The sequence below is a fragment of the Oncorhynchus mykiss genome, chromosome 6, assembly GCF_013265735.2.
Source record: "Oncorhynchus mykiss isolate Arlee chromosome 6, USDA_OmykA_1.1, whole genome shotgun sequence".
NCBI lineage: Eukaryota > Metazoa > Chordata > Actinopteri > Salmoniformes > Salmonidae > Oncorhynchus > Oncorhynchus mykiss.
The window spans coordinates 20020254-20032497 of NC_048570.1; positions in this window are offsets into that span (position 1 = coordinate 20020254).

Sequence of the window (12244 nt, forward strand, 5' to 3'; positions counted from 1 at the left end):
GTGGTGATATCTACAGTGGGATTTGGGTTATAGGTATCCAGGATTTATTTTGTATTTTTTTTCGCATGAACATTCCAAACTGTGTTAGATGACCCAAGCCCTCTTCATAGCGAAACAGACCAACAAAAAACTCAAATATATACCGTATGTACAGTGCCTTGCGAAAGTATTCGGCCCCCTTGAACTTTGCGACCTTTTGCCACATTTCAGGCTTCAAACAAAGATATAAAACTGTATTTTTTTGTGAGGAATCAACAACAAGTGGGACACAATCATGAAGTGGAACGACATTTATTGGATATTTCAAACTTTTTTAACAAATAAAAAATTGAAAAATTGGGCGTGCAAAATTATTCAGCCCCTTTACTTTCAGTGCAGCAAACTCTCTCCAGAAGTTCAGTGAGGATCTCTGAATGATCCAATGTTGACCTAAATGACTAATGATGATAAATACAATCCACCTGTGTGTAATCAAGTCTCCGTATAAATGCACCTGCACTGTGATAGTCTCAGAGGTCCGTTAAAAGCACAGAGAGCATCATGAAGAACAAGGAACACACCAGGCAGGTCCGAGATACTGTTGTGAAGAAGTTTAAAGCCGGATTAGGATACAAAAAGATTTCCCAAGCTTTAAACATCTCAAGGAGCACTGTGCAAGCGATAATATTGAGGAAGGAGTATCAGACCACTGCAAATCTACCAAGACCTGGCCGTCCCTCGAAACTTTCAGCTCATACAAGGAGAAGACTGATCAGAGATGCAGCCAAGAGGCCCATGATCACTCTGTATGAACTGCAGAGATCTACAGCTGAGGTGGGAGACTCTGTCCATAGGACAACAATCAGTCGTATATTGCACATATCTGGCCTTTATGGAAGAGTGGCAAGAAGAAAGCCATTTCTTAAAGATATCCATAAAAAGTGTAGTTTAAAGTTTGCCACAAGCCACCTGGGAGACACACCAAACATGTGGAAGAAGGTGCTCTGGTCAGATGAAACCAAAATTGAACTTTTTGGCAACAATGCAAAACGTTATGTTTGGCGTAAAAGCAACACAGCTCATCACCCTGAACACCATCCCCACTCTCAAACATGGTGGTGGCAGCATCATGGTTTGGGCCTGCTTTTCTTCAGCAGGGACAGGGAAGATGGTTAAAATTGATGGGAAGATGGATGGAGCCAAATACAGGACCATTCTGGAAGAAAACCTGATGGAGTCTGCAAAAGACCTGAGACTGGGATGGAGATTTTTCTTCCAACAAGACAATGATCCAAAACATAAAGCAAAATCTACAATGGAATGGTTCAAAAATAAACATATCCAGGTGTTAGAATGGCCAAGTCAAAGTCCAGACCTGAATCCAATCGAGAATCTGTGGAAAGAACTGAAAACTGCTGTTCACAAATGCTCTCCATCCAACCTCACTGAGCTCGAGCTGTTTTGCAAGGAGGAATGGGAAAAAATGTCAGTCTCTCGATGTGCAAAACTGATAGAGACATACCCCAAGCGACTTACAGCTGTAATCGCAGCAAAAGGTGGCGCTACAAAGTATTAACTGAATAATTTTGCACCCCCAATTTTTCAGTTTTTGCTTTGTTAAAAAAGTTTGAAATATCCAATAAATGTCGTTCCACTTCATGATTGTGTCCCACTTGTTGTTGATTCTTCACAAAACAATACAGTTTTATATCTTTATGTTTGAAGCCTGAAATGTGGCAAAAGGTCGCAAAGTTCAAGGGGGCCGAATACTTTCGCAAGGCACTGTATATATTTTTTTACGTTTGTTTATTTATTAATGATAATGTTACCATCATACAGTGGTTCGTCCTTTAAAAATGGTGAGCTTACGCTGCAGGACTTAAGAGGTAATTTGTGGTTTAGTACGGTACCCTGCGTCATATCTTCATTGCTCCAGACCAGCAAGGGGGAGTTAGAACACTGATTATGCTTTTGGGTCCTACTGTGTCTCTAACTGACAATGAATGGGCGACATAAACCTAAATAGAAACTGATAATTGTGCATGACTTCAGTATTACTTACATGTAATAAAACTGTTGTTATACTAAGGTTTTCATTATTTTATTTTGCTCTTACTGTAGTACTGTAGAACACTCCCGACCAGTAACATTGTGCAGTGCCTGAGTGGTGCAACGGTCTAAGACACTGCATCGCAGTGCAAGCTTTGTTGCTACAGATGCAGGTTCAATACCCGTGTTGTCCTTGACTTGGAGACCCATGAGATGACTAGGTTTTTCTCCCTCTAAAAACAGAAATAAATCATTCTAAACAACAAACTGCCTTTATTTACAAATTAGTAACAATGTCTCACCCCATGTTTAAGAATGGTCTTTTTCTTGCTCATTTTACGTTATTTGAAAAGGAAATCTTCTTTAAGGGGCATTGCACTGATAATGGCGCTGACTAGGGAAACGTTCTCGCTGCTCTGTTCTTAGTGCCAGTCTCTCACGTTCAAACTAAAACAATGTAACTAATAATGGCATCTTTATGCTTTCATTAATAAAATAATGATAAAAATACTCTTTCAAAATGCCACTGTTTATTTAGTTATGGATCCATAACGATTTACTATGGGAATAAATATAACTCAATTACAGAAATATCCTCCAATCGCCCAATCCTCAATATGTAATTATTGGCGGAGAGTCATGTCATATTTTTCAATATACTGTAGGCCTACCGTAGGCAACATGAGTCTCACTAGTGTTGAGTAATGTGCTGTTAAAAATGATGTAGGTCTTATTTATTTAAAGAGCATATTGAAGATAGAAGCAATAGCCTACAACTATTATAGCACCTTTTCACGCTGCTCTGAGACAAGCATGGGGGCTGGTCTTGATAAATCAATGAGATTTTTATTTTCACTGAATCTTCGTTTGGGTATTGGTTAGGTTAGAAAATTAGGGTTTAGAAATGTTATGCTCTTAGTTTAACCTTTATTTAACAAGGCAAGTCAGTTAAGAACAAATTCTTATTTACAAGGACAGCCTATTCCATCCTCCCCATCAGGGAATTGAACCCCGGTCTCCCGCAGAGCACTGGATTGTTTAGCTAAATAGCCCAGTACTGTGCTCCCGACCGTCACATTGTACAGCACCATATTTTCCTAACCATCCTAACGGAAACCCAGAGTTTTTTTTGTTTTCCTTGGAATAGAAAGGGGGGTAATAAAGTAAGAGAGTGGTCTCTACATTATCTCTGTGGATATATACATACTGTACAAAACCTCCTGCATCAGAGACGCTTCAGAAATATCTAATCATATTTACATGCCTTTACATATTCCAGGAGGACTGCAGCATTGGGTAATGACTGAGAAGTCTTTGAAGGCCAACCTCAATAAACTGCATCACTAATTCAAAGCCTCATGCAAGCAAGTAGTTCATCAAGTCTTTTAAAAAGAAATCAAAACCTTTCCATGAAAAACAGTAAGTAGCTTTTGGATTCACACAACTACATATGTTTTTAAGTCAAACTAAGACTAATGCACTAATGAGTAAGAGTTTCCTTCTGAACATGCTACAGGCCATCGCTTTAATAGCCAACCTCTCGACCAATTAGAAAATTACCCAGGATATGAAATACTGTACACTGGTGCTTCATCAATTACTGTAAAATGTAGTATTTTGCTGCTCCAGCAAACTTGCACTGTCGGGGGTCGTTATTTATGTCCTGCTGTTAAGAGTCAGATAATAACCATGGCTGCAAATAATATTAATGAACTTTGAGAAAATATTAAAGTGGTCTGCAAAACCAAAATACTGGAAAAAAGTATGTCATCCAGAATTGACGCGACCACTAACTGACTGACTAACTGACTGACTGACTGACTGACTGATATTGCCTGACATTGACTGACTGACATTGACTGGTTGACATTGACTATTGACTGACAGACTGACATTGACTGTCTGACAGACTGACATTGACTGACTGACTGACATATTGACAGACTGACATTGACTGATTGACTGACTGACAGATTGACTGACTGCCATTGACTACTGACTGACTGTCATGGACTGACTGACTGACTGACTGACTGACTGATATTGCCTGACATTGACTGACTGACATTGACTGGTTGACATTGACTATTGACTGACAGACTGACATTGACTGTCTGACAGACTGACATTGACTGACTGACTGACATATTGACAGACTGACATTGACTGATTGACTGACTGACAGATTGACTGACTGCCATTGACTACTGACTGACTGTCATGGACTGACTGACTGACAGATTGACAGACTGACATTGGCTGACTGACTGACTGACCGACTGACATTGACTGACTGACTGACTGACTGACAGATTGACAGACATTGACTGCCATTGACTGACATTGACAGACATTGACTGACTGAATGCCATTGACTACTGACTGACTGTCATGGACTGACTGACTGACTGACTGACAGATTGACAGACTGACATTGGCGAACATCAACTGACTGACTGACTGACTGACTGACTGACTGACTGACATTGACTGACTGGCATTGCCTACTGACTGACTGACATTGACTGACATTGACTGACTGACTGACATTGACTGTCATTGACTACTGACTGACTGACTGTCATTGACTGACTGACAGATTGACAGACTGACATTGCCTCACTGACTGACATTGACTACTGACTGACTGATTGACTGTCATTGACTGACGCTGACGGACATTGAATGACTGACTGAATGACTGACATTGACTGACTGACTGACATTGACTGTCATTGACTACTGACTGACTGACTGTCATTGACTGACTGACAGATTGACAGACTGACATTGACTGACTGACTGACATTGACTGGCATTGACTACTCACTGACTGACTGTTATTGACTTACTGACAGATTGACAGACTGACATTGGCGAACATTGACTGACTGACTGACATTGCCTCACTGACTGACATTGACTACTGACTGACTGATTGATTGTCATTGACTGACGCTGACGGGCATTGAATGACTGACTGACTGACATTCACTACTGACTGACTGACTGCCATTGACTGACTGACTGATTGACTGATATTGACTGACTGACTGATATTGACTGACATTGACTGACTGACTGACAGATTGACTGACATTGACTGAATGACTGACTGACATTGACATTGACTGACTGACTGAATGACATTGACATTGACTGACCTACTGACAGACTGACATTGACAAACATTGACTGACTGACTGACTGACAGATTGACAGACTGACATTGATGGACATTGACTGACTGACATTGACTGAATTACATTGACTGACTGACAAATTGACTGACATTTACTGACTAACTGACTGACTGGCAGATTGACAGACTGACATTGCCGAACATTGACTGACTGACTAACTGACATTGACTGACGCTGACAAACATTGACAGACTGACTGACATTGACTGACTGACAATGACTACTGACTGACTGACATTGACTGATTGACTGACTGACTGACTGACTGTTGACTGCCTGACAGATTGACTGAGAATGACTGACTGACTGAAATTGACTGACTGACATTGCTTACTGTCTGACTGATATTGACTACTGAATGACTAGCTGATGGACATTGTCGTGTCTTTACTATCATTAAATGAAGACTTTTAGTTTTTATCAAAGATTCTCTGTAATTAGTATTACGCGATTAAACTGATTAATCATGTAACTGTAATTAACTAGGAAGTCGGGGCACCAAGGAAAATATTCAGATTACAAAGTTATAATTTCCTAATATAACCTTTCAGATATTTTCATGTCTGATCAATAGTCTTCTGATTAATGAATTATTTACTTTACCTCACGTTAGTCTCATTCCAAACGTCGTAAATTGTTGGTTATCTGCATGAACCCAGTCTTCACTATGAGTCATCCATACATCAATTGTCTTAAATCATTTATTTACTAACTAAGTAATTCACAGAAATGCATAAACAAACAAATACACAAAGTAAATATGGTTACAAGAAATCATAGGAGGGGGCCTCCCAGGTACTGCAGCGCCAGCTGTGCCACCAGAGACTCTGGGTTCGCGCCCAGGCTCCATCGCAACCGGGACCCATGGTTAAAAGGATTTAGCAATACCTCTACAACATTTGTCCCCTCGTAATGGAGAAAAACATGGTCTACTGAGAACTTCTCAAAGTTGGGGTTTTATTTGGAATGGCAGAAAAGGGGCCTTCCCAGGATGCCTGACCTAGGCTCATCAGCGGTCCTCTGATTTAGTTCAACTCAAAATGGAATTCATTAAACAGTCCAAAATCACATTACACAATTTTACAAACTGTATCATACTCAATCTTATACAACAATTAGATGTACACCTCATATCTGATGCTATTATATAAACAGCGTTAGTTATGGTAATGTGGCCACACCGTCTCCCATGAGCCTCACCAAAATGTAACAAGTAGCTGGATTCTTCACCGATCTTTTATACCTTCTCCGGAACATAAATGTTGTTCGGACCTCAAGTTCTGTGAGGTGGAAGAAATTCCTTTGTTCTCTATGAAAATTCAATCTGTCGTTTTACTGTGTGGCCATGAGGCAGGGTCTTCTCCTCAGGAATTTACGACCTCTCTGACCACAGCAGCCTAGTTGAAGGAGGCAAGGGGGAGGCAGGGAGAGGGGGATGGGGCTTGCTGTACCCAAAGAGGGCAACGTCATGACACCATTGATTGAATGACTCACTGAATGACTGACATTGACTGACTGACAGACAGATTGCCAGACTGACATTGACTGACTGACTGACATTGACTGACATTGACTGACTGCCATTGACTACTGACTGACTGACTGTCGTTGACTGGCTGACTGACAGATTGACAGACTGACTGACTGACATTGCCTCACTGACTAACATTGACTACTGACTGACTGACTGACTGTCATTGACTGATGCTGATGGACATTGACTGACTGACTGACATTCACTACTGACTGACTGACTGCCATTGACTGACTGACTGACTGACTAACTGACTCACTGACTCACTGACTGACTGATTGATATTGACTGACTGACATTGACATTGACTGACTGAATGACATTGACATTGACTGACCTACTGACAGATTGACAGACTGACATTGACGAACATTGACTGACTGACATTGACTGAATGACTGACTGACAGACTGACATTGACTACTGACTGACCGACTGACATTGACTACTGACTGACTGACAGATTGACAGACATTGACTGACTGACTGACATTGACTACTGACTGACTGACAGACTGACATCGACTGACATTGACTGACTCACTGTCATTGACTGACTGACTGACTGACTGATTGACAGACTGAAATTGACTGACATTGACTGACTGACATTGACTGACATTGACTGACTGATTGTGACTGTCATTGACTGACAATGACTTACATTGACTGACATTGACTGTCATTGACTGACATTGACTAACGGACTGACTGACATTAACTTCTGTCTGACTGACTGACATTGACTATTGACTGACATTAACTGACTGAAATTGAATTTTGACTGACATTGACTGACATTGAACACTGACTGACATTGCCTGACTTACTGACTGACAGACATTGACTACTGATTCAGAAGAGTGGGTGAGCCATGACGTTCTGAGAGGTGACAGACATATCGATAATGTATTATCATAATAAAATGATATTTAACGTTATCAGCAGGTTATATACTGTTTTAATAACTCAAAGTGAGTTGTTGCCCGGGGCACTCGCTCTCCCCTCAGCCCATGTATGCACTCCGGCATATGGAGGTATAGAGGAGTGGCCGAGTGGAGGGCAGGCCCTTCCAAGGGTGAACTCCAGGTTTGTATTCAAACACAGCTCCACTATCAACAACTTCAACCCCAGAAGAGGTCTCCAGCACAGATGTGGTCATGCCCGACAAACAAAATGTCACGTCAAAGTCAAACCAACCGCCCCCTTCTCGAACTCGGCCAGGGGTTTGCTGATTGTATCGAGATAAAGTTGAACCATTCTATGTCCCATTTTCTAAAAAGTGCTGTTCACATACTATGCAGTCTGGAAATCAAATTGCAAATGTCACAACATTTTCAACTGAATGGTTTCGCATTGGTAACCCAAAATGCTGTTTTTATTATCCTTGAAACCTTTTGTTTTACATTGTTGTTTTGTTTGTTGTTGTTTTTATTTGTTCTTGTCTCTTTTTCTCAGTTTTACATTTTTTATTGGTCGTTCGCACATCGGGTGGGTAGTTGTTTGGCTAGGTTGGATGGGGATGGTGGCTCGGAGGGGGTGGAGATGGGGGGGGGGGGGGGGGGTTTGGAGAGGGGGAATGGAGTAGGAGGTCCTCGGAGGGGACTGTGGGGGGGTTCTATAAAATTCTATAATATATATTTATTTATATATAATGCGTTCCTGTAGGAGGAAGAAAATCGATTGACAAGGTGAAGTGTGCATCACTGAGAAAAATGATGCCTTTTGATGTTTGCCGTTAATGGAGGATGATGGTAACTGTCAGAGGCAATAATGGCCAAACACAAGGCTCATAGAAGGCATTTGTTTTTATTGAATTGCCTCCTCCAAATTTTTCCTGACAGTTTTCCTGTTTGAAAATATATGTTCTCCTTTGATAGACTTCTCTCCTCTGTTGACATCTTTCTCCTCTGTTGATGTCTCTCTCTGTGGAGCCGAATGTCCATATTTTGAATCACATAAATACTTAATCCAAGGCCATGACATGAAGACTTCACCTCCCTTTTCTACTGATCTAAACTATTAAATTGTATTAAAGATGTTGATATGGTGAATAGTTACAGCTGGAGGTGGGTTTAGCATAATCAGCCGTTCCTGAGGAGCAGCTTTGAGGGACTGTGACATGTGGTACAGCTGCATTCCTCTCCACTCAGGTCTGATGAATTCAGGCAAAGGGGAGGCCAATTTCTGACGTAAGTTCATAATCATTAGCTTGGACCAGGCACCAGGCAGATCTACTTATCATCTACATTTCCAGACAGTATAGGCAAATATATGGTTACAGCAGTGCCACATTGCCACCAGTTCATATTCCAATGGTCTTGCTCTCTGCAGCACTATGCAGTCAGGTCGCTGCCTTAGAACTGAGTCATGCTGGAGTAGAGGGCCGGTTTTGATGGAAGGGCAGAGGGGATATTAGCCTTCTGAGCCTCACAGAGAAAGGTTGACACATTTAAGTTACAGTGAGTCTCTCTATGGTACTATGAATCAAAGCTTGGCAGCGGAAGACGATCTTAATAACCATACAGTGCATTTGGAAAGTATTCAAACCCCCGGACTTTTCAACATTTTGTTACGTCACAGCCTTATTCTAAAATGTATTAAATTGTTTATTCCCCCCTCATTCATCTACACACAATACCCCATAAGGACAAAGCAAAAACAGGTTTTTAGACATTTTTGCAAATTAGTTAAAAATAAATAAATAAATAAATATCACATTTACATAAGTATTCAGACACTTTAGTCAGTACTTTGTTGAAGCACCAATGACAGCCTTGAGTCTTCTTGGGTATGAAGCTACAAGCTTGGCACACCTGTATTTGGGGAGTTTCTTCCATTCTTCTCTGTAGATCCTCTCAAGCGCTGTCCGGTTGGTTATTTTCTGTTATTTTCTGTTCTCTCCAGAGATGTTAGATCGGGTTCAAGTCCGGGCTCTGGCTGGGCCACTCAAGGACATTCAGAGACTTGTCCAAAGCCATTCCTGGTTGTCTTGGCTGTATACTTAGGGTCGTGGTCCTGTTGGAAGATGAACCTTCGCCCCAGTCCGAGGTCCTGAGCGCGCTGAAGCAGGTTTTCATCAAGGATCTCTCTGTACTTTTCTCCATTCATCTTTCCCTCGATCCTGACTAGTCTCCTAGTCCCTGTCGCTGAAAAACATCCCCACAGCATAATGCTGTCACCACCATGCTTCACCGTAGGGATGGTGCCAGGTTTCCTCCAGACATGAGTTTAATCTTGGTTTTATCAGACCAGAGAATCATGTTTCTCATGGTCTGAGAGTCCTTTAGGTGCCTTTTGGCAAACTCCAAGCGGACTGTCATGTGCCTTTTACGTTGTAGTGGCTTCCGTCTGGTCACTATACCATAAAGGCCTGATTGGTTGAGTGCTACAAAGATGGTTGTCCTTCTGGAAGGTTATCCTATCTCCACAGAGGAACTCTGGAGTTTTCTCAGTCTGATATCGGGTTCTTGGTCACCTCCCTGACAAAGGCCCTTCTCCCCAGATTGCTCAGTTTGGCCGAGCGGCCTGGTCTAGGAAGAGTCTTGGTGGTTCCAAACTTCTTCCATTTAAGAATAATGGAGGCCACTGTGTTCTTGGGGACCTTCAATGCTGCATAAATTGTTTGGTACCCTTCCCCAGATCTGTGCCTTGACACAATCCGGTCTCGGAGCTCTACGCACGATTCCTTCGACCTCATGGCTTGGTTTTTGCTCTGACATGCGCTGTCAACTGTGGAACCTTATATATCATGTCCAATCAATTGAATTAACCACAGATGGATTCAAATCAAGTTGTAGAAACATCTCAAGGATGATCAATCGAAACAGGATGCACCTGAGCTCAATTTCGAGTCTCAGAGCAAAGGGTCTGAATACTTATGTAAATTAGGCATTACTTTTTTGTTGTTGTTCAAAATCCTTTTTTAATTAATACATTTTAGAATAAGGCTGTAACGTTACAAAATATGGAAAAGGGGAAGGGGTATGAATACTTTCTGAAGACACTGATCTCTCTGTTTCTTAGTCAAAACGTCACGTTTCCTGCACTGAAATTCCCTTATTTTCTTCCTTTGATGTTGCAGATGACTTTATCTTCACTACAGACTACTTTGCCATAAGCTGCTTTGAAACCAAAGTAGTAATTACCAACAATAATTAATTGTGACTACCAGCCATCACACTCTGACTGCAGTCAGACATTCTCATTGCATTTAGCCAAGTATGAGCCTCACAAAGGATTGTCCATGTAATTGCTCTGTTCAGCAATCTCATTTTAAACCAGTATGGCAAACCCCAAAAAACGATCAAGTTGAATTTGAACTGTTTTTTGGAGGGAACCAAAATCACCACTGCTGTTTTGGAAAGATGACAGAACATGTAATAACAGTGTCTAACTGCTGTTTTGGAAAGATGACAGAACATGTAGTAGCAGTGTCTAACTGCTGTTTTGGAAAGATGACAGAACATGTAGTAGCAGTGTCTAACTGCTGTTTTGGAAAGATGACAGAACATGTAGTAGCAGTGTCTAACTGCTGTTTTAGAAAGATGACAGAACATGCTGTAGCAGTGTCTAACTGCTGTTTTAGAAAGATGACAGAACATGTAGTAGCAGTGTCTAACTGCTGTTTTAGAAAGATGACAGAACATGTAGTAGCAGTGTCTAACGGCTGTTTGTGTTTTGGTGCATTTTGCCCATAGCATTATTTTCTCCTCTGTTTGAAATCCTTCCCTGGAGAATGAACCATTGTAGATGCCCATTCTCAGATAATGAATGCCTTACCACTGAGCTATGAAATTAACAGACCATTATGCGCTAAAACACACACAGAGACAATAAATGATTCCCCATACCATGGTGCTAAATTCAACCAAGGAATAGGAATAGGAATAAACATATTGTCATTTTGTGTCAAATATTATCTGGGGGAAAAATCATGAAAATGTAGCAAAAGATTTCTGCTTGAGGAGCAAAGGACAACAGTGCCCCCCTGTGGACTAAAGTGGCTCCTCATCCAGTTGACAGCTAAATCCTGAAGCCAGTTGTCACGCTACCTAGCTTTGACATGGTTGTACTCCTTTCATGCTAAATGGACATACAGGCCTTGCGTTTTTAGCTCAATTTCACTCTATATCTATATTTAATAGCCATTAACAGCTTCTTAAGTCTCCTTCACATAATTAACTGTAATTTGATATTTAAACAGTGAGACATGAGAAATGGCTTTAGTTGTGAAAGTCAGAGGAGCAAAAGTACAGCTCTCAAGAGTTGTATTTCTCAGAGCACCCATGTTGGTATAGACCAGCAGGGTTCAAAACAAAGAAACGGAACCTGTTATCACCAGTGGGGGCCAGTGTCAGACAAATACCCAGAGCCATACCGCTAGAGGAAGGAGTTTTAGGGGAGAGCAAATTGCCTCTTTACACAGAGAGAGGCGGCAGTCACACTGCTTTTATGCGTGAGTATATGCACTCACTCT